The 16,130-nt window shown below is 49.7% G+C and overlaps 1 protein-coding gene across 3 annotated transcripts in view; it reads right to left on the bottom strand.

The window, feature by feature from the left end:
* The window catches only part of JAKMIP2 (janus kinase and microtubule interacting protein 2), a 122,377-nt gene extending 107,191 nt beyond the window's left edge, over positions 1 to 15,186 (bottom strand). For all 3 annotated transcript variants that reach the window (XM_029052024.2, XM_001511452.5, XM_029052028.2), the window contains exon 1: positions 14,929 to 15,186. The gene's annotated coding sequence lies outside the window, so the exon portion shown is untranslated. The remainder of the gene's footprint in view (positions 1 to 14,928) is intronic.
* Positions 15,187 to 16,130: the final 944 nt, after the last annotated feature.

Below are 16,130 nucleotides of genomic sequence, written 5' to 3'. Positions count from 1 at the left end.
TTTTTAAGCCTATTTATTATTTAAAAATGTATTTGAGCCTAGCGCTTAGTACGTATGCTTACAAGCTTAGTATGTAGGCTTACAAGTATGTAAGCCTAGCACTTAGTAAGTGCTGGGCTAGATTCAGGATAATCAGGTTAGACACGGTCCCTGTCCCATTTGGGGCTCACAGTCTTAATCCCCATTTTACAGATAAGGTAACTGAGGCACAGAGAAGTGACTTTCCCAAGATCACACAGCAGACAAGTGACAGAGCTGGGATTAGAACCCAGGACCTCCTCATTCCTCGGCCCATGCTCTATCCACTAGACCAAGCTGCTTCCCCTCTAGGCTGAAAGCTTGTTGGGGGAAGGGAATGTGCCTGTTTCTTTGTTGTGTGGACTCTCCCAAGTGCTTAGTACAGTGTTCTGCCCCTGGTAAGCATTCAATCAACATGACTGAATGTAAGTAGGGGCTCAGTAAATACGATTGATTGAATCTGCAATAGTGACCACCTTATTTTCTGCCGGCATTCGGGGAGGCCCCAGAGCAAACCCTTGCAAGGGATTCTAAGGTTATTAATTAAGGCATATAAATATATCAAAAGTAGGAAGTCTGCATGCATCAAGTAGCAGCATCTGACATCCTTTAATCAATCAATGGTACTTATTGAGCACTTACTAAGTGCAGAGCACTGTACTAAATGCATGCCACCCACCCCATCTGACGCTTCCTTCCTGCCTTGCCCCTGCACGCCTAGGAGAAGCTACAGGGGGCTGAGTGCTTTCCCATCTTTGGGAAGACTGTGACTTTGGCTACTGTGAGTCTCGGACTCTGAACTGCCTGAGGGGTCGGAGCATAAAACTCTGCTTCTTTAGCGGTGCCATCTGCAACTTGAATTGTATCCACTGTTTTCCTTGTCTTCATACAGTGTTTTGTTGTTTCATCACTTTAATCTTTTCCTGTGTGTCCATCACTCACCCCCTTCTCCCCTCAGCCTTAGATTGTGAACCCTGGATCCAAGTTTAATTTTAACCCTCATCGGTTTTTCCAGTGCTTTGCAAAAGGCTCTGGACGCAATAGATGCTCCATAAATATTATTGAATAAATAAATGAATGAAATCAGATAGGGAATCAATGGGGCAATTTGGAAATCAAATAATGATAATGACTTATTCATTCCTATTAATGTCCGTGTTCCTCTAGACTGTGAACCTATTATGGGCAGGAAATATTCCCTGCTAATTCTGTTGTACTGTACTAGCCCAGGCACTTAGAACAGTGTTCTGCTCATAGTAACTGCTCAATAAATACCACTGATTGATAATAATAATAATATTTTAAGTGCTTACTAGGTACCAATCACTGCATTAAATGCTGGGATAGGTACAAAATAAGCAAATCAGGCACTCTCTCAGCCTCACATGGGGCTCACAGGGTAAGGAGGAAGGAAAATATATATATTTTATCCTCATTTTACAGCTACGGAAATGTAACCTCCTTGTGGTCAGGGAACGTTTCTAAAAACTCTGTAATATTGTACTCTTCAAAGCACTTAATACAGTGCTCTGCAAACAGTAAGCACTCAGCAAATACATTAATTGAGGCATAGAAAAATTAAGTGACTTTTCCAAAGTCACACAGTAAGTAGGTCCAAAAGCCAAAACTAGAACCCTGGTCTTCGGTTCTTTCCACTAGGCCATGTTGGAAAGTAAATAGCTAAGAGGCTCAAGCTTCTTAAACTTGGGTTGTTCTGAGTTCCCCCACACCCTATTTGTTACTAAATCAACCAGTCAGAGAAAATGGATCAAATCTGGAGATCACAACAGATATTTTGAACCAGATTGACTGCGTCCAACCCAATTAGTTTGTATCTACCTCAGTGGCTAGTACAGTGCCTGGCGGATAGTAAGTACTGACCAGATACCATTTAAAAATGATGAACTAGATGTAAATATATGTCTGGGACAAGAGAATTACCACATTATAGTTACTGATGAATTTAGGTTTGAAACTGCAGTACTCCTGGCAAGACTGTGTAGCCATTTGTTACAAATGGGCACTGTACTGCCCATTATAAAATAACCTATTTAACTCCTATTCACAAGTTCTAGAGGTATGCGAGAATCACTCTCCCCACCTTCAAAACCTTTTTGAAGGCATTATCTCCTCTGAGAGACCTTCCCTAACTTAGCCCTCATTTCCTCTTCTCCTACTCCCTTCTGCACTGCCCTTGTAATTTGGATTTGCTCCCTTTATCCACCCCTCCTTCAGCCCCACACTGCTTACCTATATGTTCTTAATTTATTTATAATAAATGTCTGTCTCCCCCTTTAGACTGTAAGCTCCTTGTGGACAGGGAATGTGGCTATTACTCTCCCAAGCACTTAGTACAGTGCTCTGCTCGATAAATATGACTTATTGATTGATGTGATCTGGGGAATACCTTATAGAGTCTCATTTCTACACTTGGCAAATCAGCATACTCTGTAATTCAGTTTAGAATCAGTATTTTGAAAAACCCAATTGTGGAAGGAAAAAAATATGGCTTCTGTGAGGGAAGAAAATCCCCTCCTCAGCATTCTAATGAAGTTCTTTGAAAAGATCCTTGACATTTGGGTAGAGGAAAACCATCAAGCAAAATATGTTTAGATTTTCCAGAGGCTTTGACAAGGTTTCGAAAGGCTTAAAAAAAAAAAAGAAAAGAGTAATCATAGGACTGAAGGGAATATTCTGTCATAGAAAATTGCCTAAAATATTAGGAACAAAGATTAGAGATAGATGCTAATTTTTCAAGAAGGCATTAGGGGGAATCCTATAGAAATCTATCCATGGACTGATTAACATCTGGAAGATGTGCAGAGAAATCTTCTTCCAATTTGCAGGTGGAATTCCACTTAGATGAGATGAACACTAGAAAGACCTCATAAAGCTGAGAGAGTAAACTGGAAAATGGCAGAGGCTTCAGACAGAGGAAAAATAATGCAGATTACAAAACGGATCTAGAAACAGCGTAGCCTAGTAGACAGAGGACGGGCCTGGGAGTCCGAAGGACCTGGGTTCTAATCCAATGCTACCATTTGTCTGCTGTGTGACCTTGGGCAAATCCCTTCACTATACCTCAGTTACCACATCTGTAAAATGGGGATTAAGACTGTGAGCACCAAGTGGGTGACAAGGACTGTGTCCAGCCTGATTAGCTTGCATCTACCCCAGTGCTTAATAGAGTGCCTGGAACACAGTAGGTGTTTAACCAATAACATACCAAAGAAAATAAAACAAAAAACTGCACAATGATGGGGTCTGAGCCAGCAGTCACGACTTGGGAACTAGATCTCAGAGTCGCTGTTAACCGTTCTTACATATCATCCATCTAAAAAGGTGGAAAGAGGCTAAAAGGTCAGCTACACATCAGGAAGGAATCGTCTATGCATGTGCATACAGCGGGAAAGCCAACCTCCATTTCTGAAGATGACATTACTGCCAGTGAGATCCTAGCCACGCTTACAAGTTTCCAGCCTTTCTAGAACATGGGGGAGAATGGGAAAAGTATGAGAGTGTGAACCTTTGAGGTCCAGGGAAACAGAGGTAAACCAAGTCAACAACAGATTCTTCCCTATGGGAAATAATGGTCCAGTGTGTCACAATAAAAATAACGTTATTTGTTAATGGCTCGCTATGTGCTAAGCACCCTACCACTGGGGTAGATAGAGGATAATCGGGTCCCACACGGGGCTCACAGTCTAAGTAGGAGGGAGAACAAGTATCGAATCCCCATTTTGCAGATGAGGGAAGTGAGGCACAGAAAAGTGAAGTGACTTGCCCAAGGTCACACAGAAGACAAGTGGAGGACCTGGAATTAGAACGCAAGTCCTCTGACTTTCAGGACTGGGCTCTTTTCACTAAGCCACGCCGCATCTCAGTCAGAGCAAAGTATTTGAAATGGACAAAGTAGTTGAAATGGAATTAGTCACCAGGAGAGGAAGGACAAATATTAAAAAAAAAAATAGTATTGCCATCAGCCACGAAGACATCTGAAGGTCAAAACTGTATTTTGTCTCACAGAAAGTAAGGTTTAATTATGAATTCACGAATCCAATGTTCCTTAATTATTTAGGTCCTTTATAACTTGATTCCAGAGCTAGTCCTATTTTCCTCTACAGCCTGCTCGAAAGCGTGATTCCTTGATGGAAATCCAGTTGGATTAGGTCTACGCAGGCCAACAGTCCCGAAGTTGCCAATCGACGTAAAGTGATGTTTCTCACGTCAATCTAAGGATAGCTGGTGCACATGTGGGTCTCCAAAATGCTTCCATTCTGATAGTGCCAAAAAGCTTCTTGCCCTCTAGACTCTGAAGCCCGATGTGGGCAGGGAATGTCACTGTTTACTGTACTTTCTGTATTGCACTGTATTGTACTTTCCCAAGCACTTAGTACAGTGCTCTGCACACAGTAAGTGCTTCATAAATACAACTGAATGACTGAATGACCCAGCCCATTAATCCAAAAGTAGAATCTCTGTTGAGTGGGCTGTTCCAAGCAGTAACCATCAATTCCCTCCCCCCTGGGCACCAAACCCAGGATGGACCTCCACTCACAGGAGGACTGGGAAGCCCCGAGCTCGGAGACTGAGAAGTAGTACAGTGCTAAGGGCTTAGTACAGTGCTAAGTGCTTAGTACAGTGCTCTGCACACAGTAAACACTCAATAAATACAACTGAATGAAAGAATAATGTGGCCTAATGGATAGAGCATGGGCCTGAGAGTCAGAAGAACCCAGGTCCTAATCCCGGCTCCTCCGTTCATCTTCTGAGCGACTTTAGGCAAGTCACTTCACTTCTCTGTGCCCCGGTTACCTCGTCTGTAAAATGGGGATTAAGACTGTGAGTCCCACGTAGGATATGAACTATATCCAATCTGATTATCTTGTATCTACTTTAGTCCTTAGTACAGTGCCTGGCACATAGTAAGCACTTAACAAATACCATTAAAAATAAATAAGTAAACCAGAGGACACTTCTCCCTACTTCGAATCAAAATATTCAATTTCACTTTCCTGGTAAATCTTACATTTTCAAGAAACTCAATTACGCCTACGAGTCATTAGCAAAATTTTGTAGATGATCAATATAGAACAACTCGAACGCCTTCTTCCTCCAAAATTAGTACTGATTATCACGTGATTCTTTTGAATTCAGGGCCCAGTGTTCAGATGAAAAATAGGTAAAATGTGCTTCGTTGCTCTTCTTGCACATTCTCAAAATAGCTACTTAAAACCTCCCAGACTGGTGGTTGGTTGCCATAGGGATGCTGGTGCGAATGTCCTAATGAGAGAGTATCCAAGATTCCTAGAGCTTGGAGAGATCCCAAGAGGTCATCTGATCCAGTCCCCTGCTGCTGGGCACCAAACACCACTTTAACAGAATCCCCGAGAGCTTGTTTACAGTAGGACTGGTCCCTAAAATAGCATCGCCCTGCTGCTTTCTGGGCTCATAGCAGGTCAGTTGTCTGTCTCTCCCCACTCCAGTTCATACTTCATTCTGCTGCCTGGATCATTTTTCTATAAAAATGTTGAGAACATGTCACCCCGCTCCTCAGAAAACTCTGGTGGTTGCACGTCCACCTCCACATCAAACAAAAGCTCCTCACCATTGGCTTTAAAACACTCCACCAGCTTGCCCCATCTTACCTCACCTCGCTTCTCTCCTTCTACAACCCATCCCGCACACTTTGCTCCTCTAGTGCTAACCTTCTCACTGTGCCTCAGTCTCTCCTGTCTCACGGCCGACCCCTCGCCCACATCCTGCCACTGGCCTGGAACCCCCTCCCTCCTCAAATCCGACAGACAATTACTCTCCCTCCACTTCAAAGCCTTATTGAAGGCACGTTTCCTCCAAGAAGCCTTCCCAGATAAGCCCCCTTTTCCTCATCTTCCACTCCTTTCCCTGTCACCTGGACTTGCTCCCTTTGCTCTTCCCCCATCCCAGCCCCACAACACTTATGGCTTTTCTGTAATTTATTTATAGGTATTAATATCCGTCTCCCCTCCTCTAAACTGTAACCTCACTGTGGGCGGGGATCGTGTCTGTCTATTGTTGTATTGTACGCTCCCAAGCACTCAGTACAGTGCTCTGCACACAGTAAGTGCTCAATAAGTGCGATTTAGTGAATGAACGAAAGGGGAGGGTGGAGGAATGGTGCTGGCGGGAGTGCGAAAACAGTAGTGATAAAGGCATAATACATGGGTGGGAATTAGACACTTCTTGATTCTCGAGGGTCTCCCAATCTATGCATAGAAGTGGGGAGAGGAGACTGCTGACAACCATAAGGAAGAAAGGAAGATCAGCTGGGTGGCTGTAAAGAGAAAAAGAGAATAATAATAATAATGATGGTATTTGCTAAGCGCTTACTACGTGCCGAGCACCGTTCTAAGCGCTGGGGGAGATACAGGGTAATCAGGTCGTCCCACGTGAGGCTCACAGTCAATCCCCATTTTACAGATGAGGTAACTGAGGCACAGAGAAGTGAAGTGACTCGCCCACAGTCACACAGGTGACAAGTGGCCTAGCCGGCAGTCGAACCCATGGCCTCTGACTCCAAAGCCCGGGCTCTTTCCACTGAGCCACGCAGTGAGGCCTAGCAGATAGAGCCAGGGGCTGAGAGGCAGAAGGATCTGGGTTCTAATCTCACCTCCACAACACATCCGCAAAGTGGCCTTGGGTTAACTTCTCTGTGCCTCAGTTACCTCCTCGGTAAAATGGGGACTAAGACAGCGAGGCCCATGTCGGGTAGGGACCCCGGCGCTTAGAACAGTGCCCGGCACATAGTAAGCACTTAACAAATACCAGTTGTTATTATTATTAGCAAACCGGAGACCCCACCTTCCTGTTGGCTGAAATTAAAACTCAAACCTTTCAAGCAGAAACTCCTAACATCAGCCTTCTGCATCACTCACCTCTGACCTGGTCAGTTCTGCTTAGAGCCTTCAGAGCCCCAAGTGTTTCTGCTCAAAGGTCGTGGTTGCCAGCCCCAGGGTCAGGCAGTCAGCCGTATTTATTGAGCTCTTACATTGCGCCGAGCATTGTACTACGCGCTTGAGTGAGGACAACAATCTGACAGGCACATTCCATTTTACGTTTTTCATTCGTCGTCTCCACTTTACAGAGAAGAAAACCGAGGCACGGTAAGGTTAAAGTGGCCAAGGTGACGCTGCAGGCTAGCGACAGAACTAAAATTATGATATCAGTTTACAGTCTAGAGGGGGAGACAGACATCAATATAAATAAATTGGACAGATATGTAGACAGGTTCTGTGGGGCCGGGGGGGGGATGAATAATAATAAAGTTGGTATTTGTTAGGAGCTCACTAGGTGCAGAGCTCTGTTCTAAGCGCTGGGGTAGATACAGGGTAATCAGGTTGTCCCACGTGAGGCTCACAGCCTTAATCCCCATTTTACAGATGAGGTAACTGAGGCCCAGAGAAGTGAAGTGACTTGCCCACAGTCACCCAGCTGACAAGCGGCAGAGCCCGCATTCGAACCCATGACCTCTGACTCCCAAGCCCGGGCTCTTTCCACTGAGCCACGTTGCTTCCCAATTAAGTAAGGGAGCAAGTCAGGGGGATACAGAAGGGAGTGGGGAAAAAAAGGAAAAGAGGGCTTAATCAGGGATGGTCTCTTGGAGATGTGTCTTCAATAAGGCTCTGAAAGGGGGAGAGTAATTGTCTGTCACCGTATGCCATTCACAGAGGATGAAACTTCAAGTGGTGCTGCTGAGGCCAGGCAGAAATCAGTCCGTAGTATTTATTGAGCGCTTACTATATACAAAGAATGGTACTCAGTGCTAGGGAGAGTAAACTATAACAGAGTTGGCACACACATTCCTGTCCACAAGGAGCTGCATGGGAAGCAGCGTGGCTCAGTGGAAAGAGCCTGGGCTTCGGAGTCATAGGTCATGGGTTCGACTCCCAGCTCTGCCACTTGTCAGCTGGGTGACTGTGGGCGAGTCACTTCACTTCTCTGGGCCTCAGCGACCTCCTCTGGAAAATGGGGATTAACCGTGAGCCTCACGTGGGACGACCTGATTCCCCTGTACCTACCCCAGCGCTTAGAACGGTGCTCTGCACATAGTAAGCGCTTAACAAATACCAACATTATTATTAGAGGAAATGTTGGAAAGGAGAGAGGGAGCCAAGAGCAGATAGGTCTGTGAGAACTGAGGGAGAGGGAAAGAGGGAGGGAGCAGGGATTGTAAGAAGTCTGGGATTGTAATCCCAGTTCTGCTACTGGCCTGATGTGTCACCTTGCCCACTTAACCTTCCTGTACCTTGGTTTCCTTCTCCGTAAAATGGAGATGATACCTGTTATCCTACCTATTAGAATGTGAGCCCCATGTGAAGTTGATCTATGTCTCAGAGGATCATCTTGTAATTTTCTTTTGCATGGCATTTAGGCACTCATCATGTGCCAGGCACTGTACTAAGTGCTGGGGTCGATACAAGATAATCCGGTTGGAAATCATCCCTGTCCTACATGGGGCTCACAGTCTTAATCCCCATTTTAAAGTTGAGGTACCTAAGGCCCAGAAAAATGACTTGCCCGAAGTCCTACAGCAGACCGGCGGTGGAGCCGGGAGTAGAACCCAGGTCTAAACCCAAACACCTGACTAACCCCCCCCCCCCCCATTTCCTCTTCTCCCACTCCCTTCTGCATCACCCTGACTTGCTCTCTTTGTTTTCCCCCCGCCCCCCACCTCCTGCCCTCTAGACTGCAAGGTCATCGTGGGCAGGGAATGTGTCCGTTTATTGCTGTATTGTAATCTCCCGAGCGCTTAGTACAGTGCTCTGCACAGAGAATCCGTCGGCTCACTCCCATTGGCTGAGACATGTACCAAGGATGGAGATTGGGGACGGTCCCACTGAAATGGAAACACCTGGTCACTGTGTCCCCCGAGCCCTGAAGCGGCCTGAGGAAAAACCCGATCTCACTCTAGGACAGAGGGTCAAGGGGTCACAGCCCCCACAGATTATTATTATTATTACTACTGTATTTGATAAGCACTATGTACCAAGCAGTGTTCTAAGCACTGGGATAACAGGTTGGACATAGTCCCTGTCCTGCATGGGGCTCACATTCATTCATTCATTCAGTAGTATTTATTGAGCACTTACTACGTGCAGAGCACTGTACTAAGCGCTTGGAATGGACAAATCGGTAACAGAGACGGTCCCCGACCTTTGACGGGCTTACAGTCTAATCGGGGGAGACGGACAGACAAAATCAATGGCCTAGGTGGAAGGGAATAGGGCTGAAAGCTCATTGTGAGTAGGGAATGTGTCTGTTTCTGGTTAAACTGTACTCTCCCAAGCACTTAGTACAGTGTTTTGCACACAAAAAGCGCTCAGTGAATATGACTGATGAATGGATGACAGTGAGGCGCAGAGAAGTTCAGTGACTTGCCCAAGGCCACACAGCAGACAAGTGGAAGAGTAGGGATTCGAACCCAGGTCCTCTGATAGATCTGCGCGGAGCTGCCTCTGCTCCAGTCCGGGTGGCTTGGGGAGTCCAGAAGTCCTGACTCCTTGATGGGCATCTGTGGAGAGGGGGCAGGAGCAGGGGAATGGGAGGCGAGGGTGACTCAGGCATGCCAACGGTGCCAATTAGTGAGGAGGATGGTCTCAAAGATCCTCCAGCAGGCCTCTTAGAGTTCTGTTTTTGGCTGGCAAACGGGAGGGAACCCAAAACTATGATAGCTGCAGCCCAGAAGCAGCAGGAGGGAAGGGGGCGGAAAGTGGACAGCCTCTTTCTCCTCCTCCTCCTCTTCCCCAAATGAATTCCCAGAGATTTCTGGCACGGGCCACAGTGAGCTGGTGGAGCTGCACTGGAAGCCTAAGCAACCCCTCCAGCAAGGGTGGGGGTCCAGGAGGGATCCAGAGTGCCAGATTCCGGAAGTTCCAGCTCCCACCCTCCCTCCTGGACCATTTCGGCCGGAGTCTCGCCAACCTGCTCCGGACATAGGAATCCTCTCTACCACTGCAGGCCCGGAGGCCGGTCGTAGCCAGAGGTCACCCTTCATCTCTTATCCCGCTCTTTTTCCTTCCCGCACCACTTTCCTTCTCTCGCTTCTCCATCCACTTTTGCTTCCCCAACCCCTTTTGCACTCTCTTTTCTTCTCGCTCCCTGTCCCTCACTCTCCTTCTAACCGCTCACCACAGACCCCAGTCCCTTTGTTTGTGGTATTTGTTAAGCACTTACTATACGCCAGGCATTGTTCTAAGCCCTGGGGTAGATACAAAGTAATCAAGATGGATACTCTGTCCCACATGGGGCTCACAGTCTTAATCTCCATTTTACAGATGAGGAAACTGAGTCACAGAAATCTTAAGTCATTTGCCCAAGACCACACAAGCAGACAGGTGGCAGAGCTGGGATCAGAACCCAGGCCCATCTGGATCCCAGGCCTGTGCTCCATCCATTAGCCGTGTGCTTCTCCGCCCTCCTTCTCTAGGGCAGGCCTAACCCGCCCTCCTCCGTTAAATTCCCTCTCTGAGTGGCTGTAGGTTCTCTGCCCCACTGAGGTGGTTCAAGCTCATGGGATATAGATGCTGTTGGGACAGGGCAACCCCCTAAATGCTCCCACTGAGGACAGTTCCATCACGGTGACCCAAATGAAGGGGACTCGATATCTCGGACCCTGCCAGGGCCTCTCCTCACCAAACAGAATCTAGAGTAACCCCTCTTCCCTGCCCAATATCCAATATCGCCTCCCTCCTCATAATAATAATAATAACGCTGGTATCTGTTAAGCGCTTACTACGTGCCGAGCACCGTTCTAAGCGCTGGGGTAGACATAGGGGAATCAGGTTGTCCCACTTGGGGCTCACAATCTTAATCCCCATTTTACAGATGAGGTAACCGAGGCACCGAGAAGTTAAGTGACTCGCCCGAAGTCAGACAGCTGACAAGTGGCCGAGCCGGGATGCGAACCCGTGACCTCTGACTCCAAAGCCCCGGGTTCTTTCCACGGAGCCACGCTGCTTCTCCTCATCCCCACCTTCCCTCACTTCACTCTCTCCTAATCCAAAGGAACTCAACCCTCAGACCGAAACCTCTCCCAAGACAAGTCCAAAAGCCCCTGGCCACCTGGGTCAGAACCCACAGGCCCTTCCACCCGCCTGCCGGGGCCTGGTTCCTCCGGCTTTGGGATGCTGGTAATGGGGCTGGGAATCCCTCTCTCTTCCAGGCTGGAGCCCCGGGAGAGGAGGTCTGAGCATTTCCCCAGCACTTAAGCTCCCGGACCAACCCAGCGGCAATAGGGCCCCCGGGGAAGAGCAGGCTGTGTGGACGGGGGTCTGGGCTGAGCTGAGGAAGTCAGGGGCAGCAGATGTAGGCGACAGATTGGGTGAGAGGGGGCCAGCAGGAAAAAACCCACTTGGTGCACGTGACTTGGCCGGTCCCCACTCCCCTGCCCCTAGATTTCCTTCTCCTGTTCTCCTTTCCCAGTACAGAACATGGGAGGCTACAGAGGAGTCCAATATAAGGAATCTACTACTTACCATTATTATCAAGATATTTGTCAAGTGTTTACTATGTGACATAGAAGCACTGGGATAGATACAAGTTTATCAGTTTGGATACCGTCCCTGCCCAACATGGGGCTCACAGGTTAAGATGGAGGGTCTCCTAGTGGATTGAGCACAGGCCTGGGAGTCAGAAGGGACCTGCGTTGTAATCCCGACTCTGCCACTTGACTGCTGTGTGACCTTGGGCCAGTCACTTCACTTCTCTGGGCCTCACGCACCTCAACTGTAAAATGGGGTTTAAGACTGTGAGCCCCACGTGTCCAACCCGATTAGCTTGTATCTACTCCAGGGCTCAGAACAGTGCTTGACACACACTAAGCACTTAATAAATACCATCATTAGGAAGGAGGTTTTACATCTCCATTTTACAAATGAGGAAACTGAGGCCCAGAGAAGTGAAGTGACTTGGCCCAGAACATACGACAGGCAAGTAGCGGAGCTGAATATAGAACCCTGGTCTTCTGGCTCCCAGGCCCGTGCCCTTTCCACTAGGCCACGCTGCTTCAACTCATTTCATTCATGGGTGGAGAGGAAAGCTGGAGGAAGCGGGAGCTCAGGTAAACTCTGGGTCCAGCAGGACCTTGGCAGAGACCACGTTTAGGCTCTGTGGATTGGGAAATCCACTGCAGGGGAGATCTTGGGATGACATTTGGCCCTGGAATGGGGTCATGGGGTCACACCTCAGGCTTCTGGGGAGAAAGGGTGAGAAGAAAGAGGTTAGGGAAGGCCTGGGGGAGGAAGAGGAACAGAGAGTGAAGAGGAGGAACATTTGAGGGGAAAAGTCAGGAGAAGGGGCAGAGAGAAGAGGGGAGTCCGTGGGAGGGAGAGGGAAGCCAATACCGGTTTAGGTGTTTCGTTTATTGTGTTCTCTGTGACATTACAAAGAGGAAACAAGTAGCAGGACGAGACAGCGCCACTCTGGGAGTTTGGCTATCTGATTATTAGGTCTGGTTTCACCTGGAGGTACCTCTATCCCTGCTGCAGACACTCCATTCCAGAGCTGGAGAGGATACAAAGTAATCAAATCAGACCCAATCCCTGTGCCACGTGGGACTCAATCTGTGAGGTAAGTAGTGCAGGTATCTTATTCCTATTCTACAGATGAGGAAATTAAGGGATAGGGAGGTTAACCGATTTGCCCTAGGTCACACGCTGATATGATTTGATTGATTTGTCCAAGCTCAAGAGTTGAGCTTGAGGTTGGCGAGCTTGGACTCGAACCTGGGTGGGAGTCGGGACTCCCCGATCCCTGCCCTTTCCATTAAGCCCTACTGCACCCTAATAATGATAACCGTGGTATTTTCTAAGCTCTTGTTATGAGCCAAGCCCTGGGCTAAACTCTGCCTGGAGGAGATGATACAGTGTAATTAGATCGGACAAAGGCCCTCTCCTGTATGGAGCTCACAGTCTAAGAAAGTGAGAGAACAAGTACTGAATCCCCATTTTACAGATGAGGACACTGAGGCACAGAGAAGTTGTGACTTGCCAAAGATCTCACGCCAGGCAAGTGTCAGAGCCAGGATTAGATCCCAGGTCTCCTGACTCGTCGTCCTGTGCTCTACCCACTAGATCAGCTGCTTCTCCGAACGTTCCCAACCAGGAGGCCTAGCTCGTGCAATAGGCGTCCCATCCGGGACCCAGGCAGGGCAATGCCTTTCGGGTGAATCGCTCCAAATCCAAAACGACGCGATGGTTTAAACGAGCCCTGGAATGTATACAACAGTGTATAACCATCGACAGGGGTTTGGGATAGATGCGAGCTAATCGGGTTGGACACAGCCCAGGTTACAGATGAGATAACTGAGGCACAGCTAAATGATCTGCCCAAGTTCACGAGGCAGACGAGTGGCAGAGCCAGGATTAGAACTCAGGCCCTTTGGATTCCCAGTCCCATGCTCTATCCACTAGACAAACACACACCCAATCCCCGCCAACCCTTTGGATGGTGATGTGGAATCTGGAAGTTTTTCTAGCTTTGATTTGACGAGCCTTCATTGTGATCTCGGAGACCAGGTCCATACCCATACCTGGTCCGACTGCCTTGAAGCCTGGGCACTAGGAAGGAATTGCGCACGACCCAACATGCGGTCAACAACCACAATAGCCCCTCCACTCGCTTCCGCCCTCTGGCATTCCGCCTCTCCGGCATCTCACCCCATTTCATCTTTCATTCCAAAACTCACTCGGAAATGGCTGCATTTCTGTAGACGGAGGTCTCGGGAACACCGCTCTCCTTTCCTAGCTTACCCCTCGGAATAGCAGCGGCACAGATCCTAGCCTAGGGCAGTTGTAAAATGGTGCCCGGTCGCTGCAGGAGCTGGTAGGAAACGGCGCTGTCAGACAAAATGAATGCGTTACGCGGCCAGTGCCGCGAGGTGACCTGAGCACCAGGGCACGACTGGGACTAGGAAACAGTCGTCGCGGCCACCAGCCCGCACCCCGTTCTAGTTACGGGGCCGCCACCTCACCGACCCGCCCCTCGCTCCCGGATGGACCGAGCAGCCAGAGGGCATCTCGGGCCGCGACGCGCATCGGCAAGGGGGGACCGTTCTTCCTGGCCCCGGGGAGGGCTGAGGAGAAGAGCCGAGATCCAAGCGGGATGCAAGATTCGGTGTCTGGCACATAGTAAAGTGCTTAACAAATAACGTTAAAAGAAAGGCGGGTGGGGGAGGCCTCCGGTCTCGGGTTCTCTTGCCTAAGGAAAATACCCACAAAGCTCCTGGGAGCTCTGAAGACCCTGGAAAAAAAAAAAAACCACACAAAGCACACTACCATTAATGCACACACAGAAGCAATCACAGGTACACATCTATGCTGCGCGTGTGTATACACAATTCCCCTGAAGTAAAGCACATCAGGTAAATGGCACCACAGACATCTTGGACAATGCAAATTCCCCAACTTGAGGCAGCCCTTCTCCCCAGAACAAAAATAAGAAGAAAAGGATCCCTGATCTGGGAAACGGCCCAAGGGGCATTTACCGGGGGGTGGTGAAGGAGAGGGAGGAGGGGTCCCCACACTCTGAGAACTGGTATTTCGGAGCATCCCCTGCACTGTACCAATTCTCGCTAGTCATCTTTGTCCACCCAGAAATTTTGGGGAGAAAGGAGAGAAAGGCAACCAGCCCTCTGGGGCAGGGGAAATCGAAGCTCAATCCCCCACCGGTCCTCCTGCCCGCCCCCAAGAAGGCTCCTCTCTTTTCCTTCTCTCTCCTCCAGCCCCCTCCCTCCTCACCCCTCCCCTCCTCCATCCTCCGCTCGCCATCTCTCCGTCGCCTCCTTCGTCCCAGGTAGCGGAGATCACAATCGCCACCGCCCGCGTTGGATGAAACGGCCGGGCCGGGCCCGGCGAGGCCGGGCCGGACACTCACCCAGCCGACGCCCAGAGAGGCTGCCGAGAAGAGAGGACGGTGCAGCGGGACGGATCCATTTTCGTTGGGGACCGAAGTGGGTGCTGCCTCAGAGCCCAGCATCGGCAGGGGCTGCTGGGATTTCTCCTTTCTGGCTGGCGATGCCGAGGCTGGAAACCACCCACCCATCCGGAGCCACGGCAGACATCTCCCTCCTCCTGGATGAGGATGTGGGGCTAAGAGACGGACAGACGGGCAGGGAGGCAGAGGGACAGAGCCCGACGGGGAGAGAGAGAAAGAAAGCGAGCGAGAGAGGGAGAGGCCCACCGCGCTTCGAGTGGCAGCAGGCACCACCTCCGACTCCTCGCCCCCTCCCCCCGCAGCCCCACCCTTGCTGAGAAAGAGAGGGCTTGGATCGGCAGCGCCGGCCTGGCCTTGGAAGAAGCGGCGGCGGCAGCTTGGTTTCCATGGCAATGGTCGGAAGAATGAAAGGGGGCAGGACCGGGGAGAGGCTGGGCGGATGGAAGCCGCTTGGATCGAAACCGATCCCGCAGCCGCATCCGCCATCCTCCCGGTGGGCCCGGGATGAGGGAGGCGATGCGGAGGAATCCCAAAACCGGGGCCCGCCCGACGGTGTATCTACCCCGGGGTTTAACACAGAGTCTGGCACTTGACGAAGGATTAAAAATTCCCATAGTCATAAGACGACGGAGGTGCTTTTCAGCCGAGGCACCTTCGGGCTCCGAGGCCTCTGTTCCACCAAGGGAACACTTTTACATTAGATTAGACCGTAAGCCCGTCGATCAGACCGTAAGCCCGTCAAACGGCAGGGACCGTCTCTATCTGTTGCCGACTTGTTCGTCCCAAGCGCTTAGTACAGTGCCCTGCACATAGTAAGCGCTCAATAAATACCATTGAATGAATTTACATCCGGGAGACGACGAGACGGCCAGAGAGGTCAACTCGCTAGAGGTTACACAGAGGAGCAGCGGCAGAGCGGGAACCCGGGTGGCCCGTCGCGCAGCCTCTAACCTTCCCGCATCCCAACCCTCCCTCCCCGGCCCCGGGGGGCCCTCCCAGTAGAGACGGCCCACAAAAATGGGAGTCCGGAGACCTGATATCCAAATCCGGGCTTGGTCTGGGCTTCCTCGAACCTCAGTCTCTCCGTGTCTTCCGTGGGTACTGAATCGCTGATCACGAAGGGGGCACTTGGGAATGACCTG

The sequence above is a fragment of the Ornithorhynchus anatinus genome, chromosome X1 (genome assembly GCF_004115215.2).
Source record: "Ornithorhynchus anatinus isolate Pmale09 chromosome X1, mOrnAna1.pri.v4, whole genome shotgun sequence".
Taxonomy (NCBI): Eukaryota; Metazoa; Chordata; class Mammalia; order Monotremata; family Ornithorhynchidae; genus Ornithorhynchus; species Ornithorhynchus anatinus.
The sequence above is the reverse complement of the archived record's forward strand: the minus strand, read 5'-3'. Positions and strand labels throughout refer to the sequence as shown.